The 13,162-nt window shown below is 40.1% G+C and overlaps 1 protein-coding gene across 1 annotated transcript in view; it reads right to left on the reverse strand.

The window, feature by feature from the left end:
- Positions 1-13,152, reverse strand: part of HECW2 (HECT, C2 and WW domain containing E3 ubiquitin protein ligase 2) — a 361,561-nt gene extending 348,409 nt beyond the window's left edge. Inside the window, exon 1 of the mRNA XM_034654885.1 lies at positions 12,823-13,152. The gene's annotated coding sequence lies outside the window, so the exon portion shown is untranslated. The remainder of the gene's footprint in view (positions 1-12,822) is intronic.
- Positions 13,153-13,162: the final 10 nt, after the last annotated feature.

Raw genomic sequence — 13,162 nt, forward strand, 5'->3', positions numbered from 1 at the left:
AGCAAAAACACCAAACCATGTGGAGAGAAAGAAATCTCATTTTCAGAGTTGCTGTGAAATATTTGAAATGTCTCCTTTCTAACAAAAACTTGCAACACACACACACACAAATAAATAGGAAAGTATGGCCCATACACAGGAAATAAAGTAGTAAATCAAAACATGTCCCTGAGAAAGCCAGATGGGGCATACTAAACAAAGATTTAAATATACTATTAATAAATATGTTCAAATTATTAAAGGAAACCATGTCTAAAGAACTAAAGTAGAATACAAAAACAATATCTCACCAGAGAATATCAATATAGAGACAGAAATTATTTTTAAAAACATAGATTAAAAATTCTGGTGTTGAGGGGCACCTGTCTGGCTCAGTCAGTGAAGCATGTGACTCTTGACCTCAGGGTAATGAGTTTGAGCCCCACACTGGGTGTAGAGATTACTTAAATAAATAAATAAATCTTTTTAAAAAAATTCTGGTGTTGAAATGTACAATACCTGAAATGGAAAATTCACCAGAGGTGCTCAATATAAAATCTGAATAGGCAGAAGAAAGAATCAGTGAACCCGAATATATGTCAATTAAGATTATGCAGTCTTAGGAACAAAAAAAGAATGAAGAAAAATTAACAGAGCCTCAGAGACCTATAGGACAACAAACATTGTATCGATACATGCATATAGGGAGTCCCAGAAGAAAAGAAAAGGGACAGAAAGAATAATGAAATAATGACCAAAAATTTCTCACATTTGATGAAAACATTAATTTATACATCCAAGCAGCTCAACAAACTCAAAGTAGAATAAACTGAAAAGAATTCCCAAGACACATCATAGTCAAAATTTCAAAAGACAGACAGAAACTTAAACACAGCAGAAAAGTCTCATCACATAAAAGGGATTCTCGACAACATTAACAGTTGATTTCATATCAGATACTATGAGGGCCAGAGGAAAGTGGAACAACATATTTAAAGCAGTCAAATAAAAAGGTAAAACAAGGCTCCTACACCCAACAAAATTATCCTTCAAAAATGAAGGAGAAATTAACACATTCCCATTTAAGCAAAAGTTGAGAGACTCTGTCGCTCAAATCAGTCCTTCAAGAAATACTAAAGTTAGTCCTTGAGGCTGAAATGAAAAGCACCAAACAGTAACTCTAATCTACATGAAGACATAAGGTGAATCAGTAAAATTAACTACACAGTTAAATATAAAAGACAGTATAAATGTATTTTTATAGGGGCGCCTGGGTGGCACAGTCGTTAAGCATATGCCTTCAGCTCAGGGCTTGAGCCCGGCGTTATGGGATCAAGCCCCACATCAGGCTCCTCCACTGAAAGCCTGCTTCTTCCTCTCCCACTCCCCCTGCTTGTGTTCCCTCTCTCGCTGTCCCTCTCTGTCAAATAAATAAATAAAATCTTTTAAAAAAATGTATTTTTATAACCTTTTCTATTATCTGATTTTAAAACAACTGCAGAGGCAATAATTATAAAAGTGCAGTGATAGGTTATAATACAAAAAGCAAGGAATGGAGCCACTGAAGTAAAGTTTTTGTATACTTTTGAAATTCATCTGAACTAGATTATTTTAAATCAAAAAGTTTACTGTAATCCTCACAGCAAACACTAAGACTATAACTCAAAAAATATAATAACAATATTATCAAGAATGTTAAAGACTTATGAAAATCCTCTTCTCCAGAAAAGCAATATGGGAATTAAAATGGCACACTAGGAAACAGATATTTAAAACAAGGCAAGGCAATAATGGAGGAACTGAATAATAAAGAAGATTTGAGGCATACGGAAAACAAATAGCAAAAAGGTTGACATTATCCACCTTATTATCAGTAATTAACATTAAATGAAATAAATTAAACATTCCAGTCACTCTAGCTAACCACTAATCAAAAAGCAGAGATTGGCATAATATATTTTTTAAATGATCCAACTATTTGCTGTCTAAAAGACTCTACTCTCACCTCAAAAGAGATACTTAAGATTCAGATATACAAATAAGATGGAAGTAAAAGTATGGAAAAAGATATATCATGCAAAGAGCAACTAAAGAAAGAGTTGGATTGGCAATACTAGTATCAGACAAAATAGATTTTAAGACAAAAATTGTTACTAGGGATTAAGAAGTATATTTTGTAATAATAAAAGAGTCAATTCAAAAGGAAGACATAATAATTATCAACATATATGTACCCAAGAACAAGGCTGCAAAACACATAAGTATAAACTGACAGAGATGGAGAGAGAAACACACTTCAACGGTAGTTGGAGATAGCAAGACTCTATTTTTCATAGCTTATATAACAATTAGAAGATCAATAAGGATAGGTATCACACCAAAAGCACAAGGATGAAGAAAATGACTGGACTTCTTTAATATTAGAAATGATTGTGCTTCAAATGACACTATCAAGAAAGTAAAAAGATAATCCACAAAATAGGAAAAATATTTTCAAGTCATATATCTCATAAAGGTCTAGGATCCAGAATATAAAAAGAATTCATACAATATAAAAGTAACCCAACTGAAAAATCAGCAGTGAATTTGAATAGACATGTCTCCAAAGAATGGAGTTGGTTGCCCAACTTTGTAAATATACTAAAACTCACTGAATTCTACAGTTATCATGGCGAATTTCAAGGTATGTAGATTATATTTCAAGAAGGCTCCCATTTTTTTTAAATCAGTGAGGAAAATGGATACCTACAGAATGACTTTCCAAGATAAAAAATAAATTATATTTTGTCTTATAATCATTTCAGGTCAACAAATATTCACTAACACAGATTGTGCCAGATGCCGGGATGTGAAGATAAATAATAAACAGTCCTGACCCTTGAGGAGCTTAGGGGTTTTTTTTTGTTGTTTTTGTTTTTTAAGATTTTATTTATTTATTTGACAGAGAGAGAGACAGCCAGTGAGAGAGGGAACACAAGCAGGGGTAGTAAGAGAGGAAGAAGCAGGCTCCCAGGGGAGCAGGGAGCCCGATGTCGGGCTCAATCCCAGGACCCTGGGATCACGCCCTGAGCCGAAGGCAGACGCTTAACGACTGAGCCACCCAGGCGCCCCAGGAACTTAGTTTTTAACAACAAAAAAAAAATAATAATAAATCTTTGGAAAGAATTTTGGTTCCTTCCCCTAGTTTTCCCTTTCAAAATGTATAAAATGCTAATTTTACCATGACAAACTTTAATTGAAAATCCAATTCCAGCAAACTTGAAATATTAGCAAGACCAAATCAACAACCAGATGCTAAAGAAAAATTAACTCAAATTCTATCTCCAGTCACACTTCTCTCCCAGGACAAGAAGGACCAAGTTGTGGTTCCGCCTCCCAGCCGTGACTGCCATGTTGTAGCGTATGATCCCAGCTTGACTGTGCCAAGAAATTTCCATGTCTCCATTTCTTCACCCTCATCCCAACCCCTTTCAGATTTCACAGGACCTAAATTTTATTCCTTTAGGCACCCAACTCTTTCTTCCATATACCATTAGTTACTAAGGTTCTCCAGATTTTTTTTTGGTCAGGCCATCAACAAAAATGCAGCTCCCTTCTTTTATGTCTTTTATTTCTTTTACTTACTAAAGATCAAAAATGGTCCCTACCAAGACCAAAACACCACTATCTGTGTTTGGTGCCCTGCATTCCAAGAGCTTGGCATTAATACCATCTCATAAGTTCTGTTGCTCCAGAATAAAAGAGTTTTAAAACAGATGCAGACAGCATACAAATTTTGTTTGGCCTGTGCTGTTCTAAAAACATTTTAATTGCCACTCAAGAGATGTTTTACATACAAACTTACATTTGAAAAATGTGAAGCTATGGCCATGTTGGACCCAAATTCCCATGTGACAACAGCTGAGTGAGCTGAGTGGCATCCCCTCTTTCCCCTCTGATGAAGAATGCCCTCTATGGTCCTCACCACTCCACAAGGTTTCCATGCACAGCACAACCAGCTGGTGACCTGCTGGCTCTGGAGTCATTAAGGTTTAAGACAAATCCAAGCCCAGAGTGTCAGAAGTTGTTTCTGATTATAAAGGTAAGACATCTTCCTTTATTTTCAGTTTTAGGTTGCATGGCTATGTTTTTCTGCCTTTGCCAAGCTCTCCTAGTTTCTCATTCCAACAACTGCTTCAAATTCCTGTCATCACTATCATGTCTGACACATAAGTATCACCCACTTAAATTACTCTGGGACACTCCTACAGAGGCATCTTCTGGCCTGGAAGCACTGACAAGATGCAGGATAATTTCAGGCCACCCTGCAGAAAGCACCAAGGATCTCCTCCATAGACTGAGGAAATCTTCAATTCCAGACTTACTTCTTTTTGACAATAAATGCTCCTCCTAAATTTCAGATTCTGGTAAGTTAAAGCAATGTTCTCAAACTCTACTGTGCATAATACAACACAGCTGGGGGTCTTGTAAAAATGCAGATTCTGGTTCAGTAGGTCTGGTGCGGGACCTGAGATTCTGCATTTCTAACAAGTCCAGGTGATGCTGATGCTGCTGGTCTGTGGATTACACTTTGAACAGCAAGGAGTTAGAAATCGTATAAGGAAGAAGGAGGTTTCTGAGATTAGAATTATCTGAATGAATTAGGCCCCCAAGACTTGACCTTCTGCCACTTTAAAGCTACAAAATATGAATTATTTAGTATCTGTGCCAACTTAATATCTGATTTATATAAATAACAGCCATTCATAATGGTCCATGAGAAAGAAACAAACAAGGTGGTTCTTTCCACCATTAGGCAATACTGAGCATTATACAGAGGTGTCAGCCAAGTTTCCATATATTTAGAGTGTTTAAAACCTAGTTGGATAAAGGGCTACTAGGAAACAAAATAACTAGTACAACATCTAAAGCAAAAGATGAGAGGTGTCTGAGTGGCTCAGTTGGGTGAACATCTGACCCTTGATCTCAGGGTCATGAGTTCAAGCCCCATGTTGGGCTCCACCCTGGGTGTGGAGCCTACTTTAAATAATAAATAAATAAATGTTCAAAAATAATAATATAATAATAAATAACACAAAATGATGAAGAAATTAACTACTATAAAATAGTGATTCCTAAGAGGGTGGCATATCAGCATCTGGAGGGGAAGATGTCCAACCAAACACTTCCCTCTATCCCTCCCAGATTATGACCTGATTCTGCCCACCCTTACTGTCAATCACTGACAAAGGAAACTATCTATACTTCTAGGAATGCCATATTCTTGAGAAGGGTAAGGAAAGGTAAGGAAAACTACCATTTTCAGATTGTATACAGAAAGGTAATGGAGATACGGGCCTGGAAGAGTAAGTCGAATTGGTGGGCATTCCAGGCGGCAAGTGCTTCCTGTGGTAAAAGTACTGAGGGAAAGATGAGTCTAGATATTTATGGGATGGAAAGAAGACCTCCTAATAAAAGCAAACCAGAGTGAGTGCCCCCCCCACCACCACTCCGTTCTGAGTAGAGGAAGCACAGAATGGATCTCGTACGAACTTGATGACCACCTGTTAAGAACATTGAAGAGATATTTCTTCACAGGAAGGCTGAACTATTTTGTCTCTCAGGTCCTTTCCAATTTTTCCTTGATGGAAGAAACAAAATTTCAATTTTCCTCTCATACGTATCTCTAACCTGAATAACCTGCCTTGCCTGCTGTTGAACAGGGGAAATGACCGAGGAGAATATGACTGTGTAAATGTCGCTATACATTTATGAAAACGATAGCCTAAATCGTTGCATCAGGTAAATTTCTCCTCCGGCTCAGCAGCCCCAGTTCTTTGAGACTATTCTCACAGGTCTTTTCAAACATGTCATCAGGTTTCTTTGTGACTCTTCTCTGAACCCCGTTCAAATGATCCTCATCCCTCTCACACAAGCACACACACGATGAGGTACACTTCTAGTTCCCTGACTACTCTGTCCAAAGGAAGTCTCAGTTACACTGCATGTTCTATCAGTACCCCCCTCTACAAAGCACTTAACACACTTCCAACTATATTTTTTTCATTTTTTACTTAAGAAATATTTCAAATATATATTCAGAAGTTCATATAGTTCAGAAGTATAATAGCAGCCCATATACCACCACCCAGATTTAACAAATATAAACATTTTTGCCACATTTACTTTGCAATTATATATTTATTTGTTTATCATATTCTTGTTGCCTGTTTCCTACTAGAGTCTCTGTTTAATCTGCGCAGGACCATGTCTAATTATTAACCTCTTTTATACCTATCACTTAGCATAGAGCCTGGCTCATATACAGCTCTCAGTGTTTGTGCAACAAATAATGCATGAATGGCTTCTGTACTAGAAGTAAATAGTGGTAATCAATATAGAAGAGTTATTAGACAAAACACAAAGACTCCATCTTTATTTAAGTTCAAAAAAAGGGGAAATGAATTTTTATTGAAGAATGAGGGTTCAAATTTAAATGTGTGCTCTAACTGGACCGTACACGTTAGAGTGGGCTAGCTGAGCAAAGAGCAGAGGCCCTCCCTAAAGGTCCTCATCCCTCCAGCCCTGGGTAGCCCATGTATCTGCCTAACAACATGGAGATATAGGAAATGAGCTCACAAAGTCTCTTAGTTTAAAGATGCCAACTTAAAGATGGAAAGAACGAAGGAAAAGAGGTAAGACAGGAGGGAAGGACAGAGGAAGGCCTGTGCAATGAGAATCCAAGATCACTGGAAATCATTTACTTTTCTGGGTTAGGTCAGGGGCAATATAGATCATGTCCTGAAACCTTTGAGTATAAAGCCCATTTGTCTGTAATGAAGCCAAGTCTAAGGCAAAAGTATATAAAAGGTCATGTCCAATTGTCAGATTTCTCCAGATCCTTCTACCTGTACCCCCTGCCACCCAGTATCTTAATCAAAATCCTAAAAGCCTAGGTTCCTCCCAGCATGGTTCTCTACATGCTCTCAAATACCACATACACTTGTACCCTCTCTCCATCAAAATTAGTGGGTCTAAGTTCCATTTCTTTGTGCTCTTATTCTTTCAGTGGGTCACAAAGAGGAAATATGGTTATTATTTAAAGGACTGTCCATTACCGAAAATACAACCTCCTTAAAACCTTTTATGGTCAAAGTGGATCTCCAATTTTGTCTAATTAAAAAAATTTCTTAGTCCGAATATTGTGGCAGATTGTTCTATCTGTTAACAAAACTTCCTTCCCTCCCTGTCCTTGACATCGTTCACTGTGGGCAGAGCATATTACTGCAGTATGCCACTAGATAGAAGAGACATGGTTTCTCATCAGTGCCATGAAAAAACATTTTTCTTATTCCACAAATAAAATGTCATATGTGTGCTTTTCTTCTAAAAAAACAGCCTATGTCAGCATGAAGAAGCAGTCTTATACTGCCACTTTGCACAGCACACTCATATACTCAGGGGCTGCAATTTGGCTGTACCCAGTTTTTGCTCTTTCTTTAGTATTTCCTCAAGCTCAGAAGGCACTACATCTGCTCTGTGAATGGAGTAGCGTGCAGAACGGCTTCTAGGCGCAACTCCTTTTCTTTACGAAGCCATCACCTTCTCATAGGAGCATGAAACAAGTGCTCTGTAAGTCCTGCCCCCGGAGCAACGTTTCCAGTCTCATTAATGACAGTTGGCCGAAAGAAAAATCTCCTCTCTTTTAGCACAAGTTTTCAGCGATAACTGAACAAAGCATCACCAAGTGCTCCTCCCTGAACAAATGCCAAGAGCTGATTCATTCTCTGCATGACCTCAGTGGTTTCATCCAACCATAAAGTGAAATATCTCCTAGTATGTACTTGACAGTAATCACTCTTCCACACGTTACTCCACTGCTGTTATGCAACAGCCAACCATGTCATTTGACAAGAAATTCTGTCAATAACTTCTGGTTTCTCTTTAAGGACAATGTTTGTCGTTAGCTATCCAGCTGATTTTGCGAGTGTCTATTCAATAATATGACTCATTCTTACTTTTGCTACGCAAGTCCTTTAATGATGCCACTAGAGCGTTTTCGTCTCTTACCTACCTCTAGCAATATAATATGTTAATTTGGTAATGGAAAGCATCATTGTGTGCTTGTCCTGGAAAACTTCAATAGTATAACAGAGAAGCCACTGTGCTTTGTTTGAAAATGACACCAAAACATCCATGGCTTCATGCCATTATTGGACAGTTTCATAACAGGCAACGACAGGGAATGAGGAGTGAACGGATGGCAAACCCAAGAAGAAAACAGTGTTAGGAGAATCATCGTCATACTTCCATTTGCACTTTTCAACTTCAGTTACTGTTTTGAACTTATCAACAGTCTCACAGATTCCCTTGTTTTTATACATACAGATTTCACACTTTACATTTGCAGTGGGATTGAGTTCTCTAAGTATGTTTACAACATTCTGAACTGTAGCATTTATATGACTATTTTCATTACTATTTTCACACTTTGAAGAACCACTTTTGAGCCACTGATCTACATTTGCAAAATGGGGAAACAATTTAAGAGTAGCAACAACCAAATATATGCTATTTTAGCAAACAATAAGCAAATGACACAAAAAGTTTCTTAACCAAGATGAATTGCACCATTTAGAAACGTGCACTATATTGACCAGGGCAGGCTTCAGAGCACAAAGACAACTTCTTTAATGAGTTTTAGGAACATAATGGGATTTCTGCTGAAATTGTAATCACTCTTGTATCTCAAGGTCCTACGTGCCCTGCCACTCCTATACCACTTTTCTGATCTCATTTCCAGCTCCCCATAGTCGCCCCACCCTATCTGTGCTGGTACTCTTGCTAATCTTTGAACACATACTTCAGGCTTTCACACTGGCTGTTCCCTGTGCCCAGAACACTCCCCCTCATGTATCTGCATGGAGATACTAGGCATTCTTGAGTGATTTATTTCAACCCCACAGTACACATATCTATAGCCATATGATCAGTGTTCATATAAACATATACACATATACATATATGCATGCACACACATAAACATATATGCTGAACAAACCTAGAAGAAGCTAAAGACTTTTTCCATCATATGGGTATTCTTCATATAAAAGCTAACGACTTGGGTCATACCCAAGATGACCATATATCATCGTTTTCCTGGGACAGTCCCATCTTATACTTGCTGATCCAGTTCCCCTTCCAGTTATTCCTCCCTCTTACTCTCAAACGTGTCCTTGTCTGGAAAGAAGAATTACATGTCACCCTACTTATAAAGGAGATACATAAATTCCTTCCTATTCGGGCATGCTGACCTCAGTTTTGAGGATGTTAGTGGAGCAGGTATGGAAAAGATGACAACCATAATAAATAATAACACCTATTGGCCAGCGCTGCAAGTGAACTATTTCTAACAGGCAATTCTTCAGCAAAGTTGTAAAGCAACTGTTGCAGAAGTAGATGCCACAAGCTCCAAATATCTAGCTTTGGAACCCTAACCCCTACCGGGTCACCTGCACAATCTCAAACCCCTATGAGCAGGCACACCAAGTTCTTCTCCATAAGCCCTCCATGTGAAAAGCTGAGACCCAAACCCAAGACTGGAGTCAGAAGAGAAGACTGAAAACAAAGGTTCTTCTATTATCCTGTGGCCCAGAGAGCTGGGACACTAGAAGAATGTTGAGTCACGTCTTCACAACAACACTTGTGTTCTGAACTCTCAGTAAATATCCCAAAAATGGACCGAACACTAAATCTTGAAATTTGCATTCACATCTGCAAGAGCCATGCATCCGCCAGGTCTGCAGACAGGTTTTGTCGAAGCTCTTCTCCCAAGTCCCAGGAGTTATCCCAATTCGTGCCAGACCTAGGTAAATGGGCAAGCATAAGTCTTCTCATTCTTGAAGACAATAATAACATACACTTAGAGCCATAGTAGACCCTTAACAACTTAAGGATAAATTTTTACTTCCTATATGCATACACAGATGACAAGTAATCAATGACCTCATTCTTTGATGTTCTATCTTCCTTGCTATTTCTTTTTTCTGTATGTACTTTTTGGTTTAATTGGGGTTTTGTTTTGTTTTGTTTTTTTTACCTTTCTTACCTTTGCATATAACAAATAAAAGACTAAATAAAACAAGACTCAAAATCTGACAGGAGAGGGAAGTAAAGAAAAGTCAAGTTTCCTTAACATCTAGGATGACTGTGTAATTTATCAGCCAAACCACAGCACTTCTAAACATGAAAATGGACTCTTTTATAACTAAGACAAGTCAATAGGATAAGCTGGGACCATTGTAGACAAACTAGGAGGTCTGGTCACTCTTCTAATTCCTCATTCATATTCCCATACAGAAGACATTGTATGTGTAAAGAAGCAATCTCTGCCTTTGTTGGGTCAACCAAACTTCAAATATAGCCCTTTCTCTTTCAGGCCAGGCCTGACTTCTGACAATGAAACTAGAAAGGTTTTCACTCCATGCTGCCATTCCCTAACCCACACACCATGCAAAACTGGTTCCATTTTTATCCAATAAAACAAGCAACACATGAGAATGTGGATCCAGGCCAGGCCCAAAGCAAGCCCCAGACCTGGAGCCTCGGGTTTCTCTTAAAAGCAACACTTCATAAGAGAGACAGCAACCTGGTGAGAAGGTACACAGACCCAGTCACAGATTAAACAAGTATTTTGAACGTTAGATCCTTTCGTTGATGCTAGGGCACCCGCTGAAACTGGACAGAGCCCAAAAGCCACCTCTCCTGAAAAATACATTCACCCAGAAGGATATACCATCTGTCCTCAACTACAGGTAACTTTAGTTCCTTTGTCTTTTGCTGAGATCAGGGTGAAAAAAGCTTTGAAAAGAATGAGAAACTGTTTTTTTCTCAAGATCACATTGCCCAAGTTAAACAGAGCTAATGCTTACTTTAATCCATACTTCCTATTCAGAGGGGTCAAACATTGCTCGTGTTCTTCATTAAATCTCGTCCTGTGGCTGGTGAATATTAATTTACTGGGATATCTTCCTTCACAACCACAGGGGGAAGACCAGTTTTGCAATCTACAGCACATAAAGAACCTATAATGGTGGTTGGAGCAGAAAAGCTCCAGCTGGCTTATCTCAAATGTTCAGAATGACTTTGATTCTTCACAGACTCCACAGTCATTCATAAAGATTCACTGCCAAAGGCTGCTCAACGTTTGTGATAGAGGCAATGGTAAACCAAATGTCTCAGGCTAAGTATTACAGAAGCTGATTCTATCCATAGCTGAGGGTCTGCGGCAAATGCTAGAAGTTAGGAAATCACCTGTCATAGAGATGGTGGAAGAATTCATGCAGATTGGACCAAAGTCCTTCCAGCTAGGAGACACTGAGTCCAAGGGGCCATTTGTTGAAATGAACAAAAGCTAAGAAAGTTATGACTGTTTTCTCCCCGTAAATGGTAGGATAATCTTAAATTCAAAGACATTTTTGCTAAGAAAACTAAACTGCTTCACATAATCACAGATGAGACCAATATGTGCCAAACAAATAATTAAAACAAATAGCTTAATGATGACTTTTTAAATGTTCAAAGAAAGAAGAAATTAACTGGTTAGGAGATCGGATGGTAAGGTTATAAGGTCTCCTTTGGGAGATCAAAATGATGTCTTCCCACCCTCTACCCCACCCTATCCCTCTTCCAAACAGTGAAGTGGATAGTTTCTGAAAAATACAATGACCCTTTATGCCCGGCTTCTCTTGTCTGCTAGGGATGCCATCTGTCTCCCACACTATATAAACAATCCCTGCAGGAATCTTCTGATGACCAAACAGATTAGCAAGCTCCAGATTTTCACACCATTAATAATATCCCCATCCAGATTAGGCCTCGTGCTTTAATAATGCCAACGATAAGCCTAATAACTGAGCCCTCTCTGTTTATAGGGACTGTGAGTGTCATTTTAAAGATAACCTCTCAGAACATACAGAGCCATCTGTTGGGAGGAGGGGGGTGGGGGAAGCTCTCTCTAGGCAACGAAGAAATGAGCCCTGAGGGAACAGGAGAAACAACAAAATGAAAATCATGCTTGTAAGACAAAAGGATACATGAAATTCCACCAGGTCTAATAGAGGACGCTACTAATTACATTAAAATCTTTTTCTTCTAAAAGCCAAAGTACAGAAAACTGTTCGAGAAAAGACAAGTTTCACACTTCGACAAAGGCGTACATACAGCGAGAATTCAGTTTGCTTGACTCTGGGGCAGTGACAGCAGAAACAAACCAGGAAGGCTTAAAGCCTCCCAGGAAGTTTGCCTACCGTCCACCTCTATCTATGATGATCGCCGTTGCTTGCCTTCTGGAACTTTAATATCGATCTCTTGTAACTCTGTGAGTTCTCTATCTTGTCTCCAAAGACTTCCAACTCTAAAAGAAATAAACGTGCCTGTAAAGATGTTCCTAAAGTTGATCATTATAAAGGAAAAACACTTGAGCACTGCAAAGGGAGGAAAAGACAGGCATGGAAGAGCCAACCTCTGCAGTTGCACGTCCTCGGAAGCGTCTACGTCTAAATCTGCAGCCCCAGTTTTCTCCAGGCCCCAAGCCCCAGCAGAGGATGTTCACTACACATTCCTAACCAAAAAGAAATGAAGCCCCCTCTCCCTCAAGTGATGCTCAAATGGACCCAAAAGTCTCAGCTCCCTGGGATAATCAAACCACCAAACAAGTCCCGGTGCCTCACACCCCCATTTCAGGGCAGCGGAAGCCGAAATGTCAAATGAATGACCGCGCCGGAGCGGGAGGAAGGAAAACAAAGCCACCTCCCGCCGTCCGGTACCTGCGGCGCGAGGGCCGGACGCCGGCCACGCACTCACCTGGGGCTCGGCGCCGCCGCCGCCGCGGGCTGAGGGTGGGAACGGGGCCGCGGGGCGGGAGGGCGCCCCCGCAGTCGACAGGACCCGCGGCCCCGGAGCCCTCCGGCGTCCGCGCGCGCCGCGGGGAAAGCAGGCGGCCGGGAGCGCCGCCGCGCGTCGCATGCAGCTCCTGGCTGCGGGGGCCGCTGCCAAGGGGCCAAGGGACCCTGCGTTGCCGTCTCCGACCCCGCGACCCGAGGCGGCTACGGGAGAGACGCGGCGCAGGAGCAGAGCGCGCCCGGCGCGCCCCTCAGCGACTCTTCCAGCCGCCCTCCGCAGCGGGCTGGGTCTCCGCTCCTAA

Source organism: Ailuropoda melanoleuca, chromosome 2 (assembly GCF_002007445.2).
Source record: "Ailuropoda melanoleuca isolate Jingjing chromosome 2, ASM200744v2, whole genome shotgun sequence".
NCBI lineage: Eukaryota > Metazoa > Chordata > Mammalia > Carnivora > Ursidae > Ailuropoda > Ailuropoda melanoleuca.